General features: G+C 43.0%; 1 non-coding gene across 1 annotated transcript; it reads left to right on the top strand.

Annotated features, from left to right (window-relative positions):
* Positions 1 to 2213: 2213 nt before the first annotated feature.
* LOC130942926 (small nucleolar RNA R71) lies at positions 2214 to 2317 on the top strand. The gene has a single exon (XR_009071471.1). It is a non-coding gene; the product is annotated as a small nucleolar RNA R71 (small nucleolar RNA).
* The last annotated feature ends 234 nt before the right edge of the window (positions 2318 to 2551 follow it).

A 2551-nucleotide genomic window follows, 5' to 3' on the forward strand; every position in this document is an offset into this window, starting at 1 on the left:
ATGGAGGTGAGTGGTGAAGAGAAAGATGGGATTTGATAGGTGAGGGGTTTGTGGGGATCCTGTGGGGTCCACAGATCCTTAGGTGTCAAGGAAAAGTCATCCCTGCACCAAATGTTGCTCAAAATCACGTTTTGAGCCATTTCTGGCGTTAAACGCCGGGCTGGTGCCCATTTCTGGCATTTAACGCCAGGTTCTAGCCCTTTCCTGGCGTTTAACGCCAGTCTGGTGCCCCTTTCTGGCGTTAAACGCCCAGAATGGTGCCAGACTGGGCGTTAAACGCCCAACTGCTAGCCTCACTGGCGTTTAAATGCCAGTGAGTTCTTCCTCCAGGGTGTGCTGTTTTTCTTCCTGTTTTTTCATTCTGTTTTTGCTTTTTCAATGGATTTTGTGACTTCTCATGATCATCAACCTACAAAAAACATAAAATAACAAAAGAAAATATGTGAAATATAACATTGGGTTGCCTCCCAACAAGCGCTTCTTTAATGTCATTAGCTTGACAGAGGGCTCTCATGGAGCCTCACAGATACTCAGAGCAATGTTGGAACCTCCCAACACCAAACTTAGAGTTTGAATGTGGGGGTTCAACACCAAACTTAGAGTTTGGTTGTGGCCTCCCAACACCAAACTTAGAGTTTGACTGTGGGGGCTCTGCTTGACTCTGATTTGAGAGAAGCTCTTCATGCTTCCTCTCCATGGTGACAGAGGGATATCCTTGAGCCTTAAACACAAAGGATTCTTCATTCACTTGAATGATCATTTCGCCTCTATCAACATCAATCACAGCCTTTGCTGTGGCTAGGAAGGGTCTGCCAAGGATGATGGATTCATCCATGCACTTCCCAGTCTCTAGGACTATGAAATCAGTAGGGATGTAATGGTCTTCAACTTTTATCAAAACATTCTCTACAAGTCCATGAGCTTGTTTTCTTGAGTTGTCTGCCATCTCTAGTGAGATTCTTGCAGCTTGTACCTCAAAGATCCCTAGCTTCTCCATTACAGAGAGAGGCATGAGGTTCACACTTGACCCTAAGTCACACAGAGCCTTTTTGAAGGTCATGGTGCCTATGGTACAAGGTATTGAAAACTTCCCAGGATCTTGTCTCTTTTGAGGTAATTTCTGCCTAGACAAGTCATCCAGTTCTTTGGTGAGCAAAGGAGGTTCATCCTCCCAAGTCTCATTTCCAAATAACTTGTCATTTAGCTTCATGATTGCTCCAAGGTATTTAGCAACTTGCTCTTCAGTGACATACTCATCCTCTTCAGAGGAGGAATACTCATCAGAGCTCATGAAAGGCAGAAGTAAGTCCAATGGAATCTCTATGGTCTCATTTTGAGCCTCAGATTCTCATGGTTCCTTATTGGGGAACTCATTGGAGGCTAGTGCACGCCCATTGAGGCCTTCCTTAGTGGCGTCCACTTCCTCTCTTCCCTCTCTAGATTCGTCCATGGTTATGGCTTTGCACTCTCCTTTTGGATTTTCTTCTGTATTACTTGGGAGAGTACTAGGAGGGAGTTCAGTGATTTTCTTGCTCAGCTGTCCCACTTGTCCTTCCAAATTTCTGATGGAGGACCTTGTTTCATTCATGAAACTTTGAGTGATTTTGATTAGATCAGAGACCATTGTTGCTAAGTCAGAGGTATTCTGCTTAGAACTCTTTGTCTGTTGCTGAGAAGATGATGGAAAAGGCTTGCCATTGCTAAACCTGTTTCTTCCACCATTATTGTTATTGAAACCTTGTTGAGGTCTCTCTTGATTCTTCCATGAGAAATTTGGATGATTTCTCCATGAAGAATTATAGGTGTTTCCATAGGGTTCTCCTAGGTAATTCACCTCTTCCATTGAAGGGTTCTCAGGATTATAAGCTTCTTCCTCAGATGAAGCATCCTTAGTACTGCCAGGTGCATTTTACATTCCAGACAGACTTTGAGAAATCAAATTGACTTATTGAGTCAATATCTTGTTCTGAGCCAGTATGGCATTCAGAGTGTCAATCTCAAGAACTCCTTTCTTCTGACTAGTCCCATTGTTCACAGGATTTCTTTCAGAAGTGTACATGAATTGGTTATTTGCAACCATTTCAATTAGTTCCTGAGCCTCTGTAGGCGTCTTCTTCAGATGAAGAGATCCTCCAGCAGAGCTATCCAAAGACATCTTGGATAGTTCAGAGAGACCATCATAGAAAATACCTATGATGCTCCATTCAGAAAGCATGTCAGAAGGACATTTTCTGATCAATTGTTTGTATCTTTCCCAAGCTTCATAGAGGGATTCTCCATCCTTCTGTCTGAAGGTTTGGACTTCCACTCTAAACTTACTCAATTTTTGAGGTGGAAAGAACTTTGCCAAGAAGGCACTGACTAGCTTTTCCCAAGAGTCCAGGCTTTCTTTAGGTTGAGAATCCAACCATATTCTAGCTCTGTCTTTTACAACAAAAGGGAATAGCATCAGTCTGTAGACCTCAGGGTCAACCCCATTAGTCTTGACTGTGTCACAGATTTGCAAGAACTCAGCTAAAAACTGATGAGGATCTTCCAATGGAAGTCCATG

This window comes from Arachis stenosperma, chromosome 7 (genome assembly GCF_014773155.1).
Source record: "Arachis stenosperma cultivar V10309 chromosome 7, arast.V10309.gnm1.PFL2, whole genome shotgun sequence".
Classification (NCBI taxonomy): domain Eukaryota; kingdom Viridiplantae; phylum Streptophyta; class Magnoliopsida; order Fabales; family Fabaceae; genus Arachis; species Arachis stenosperma.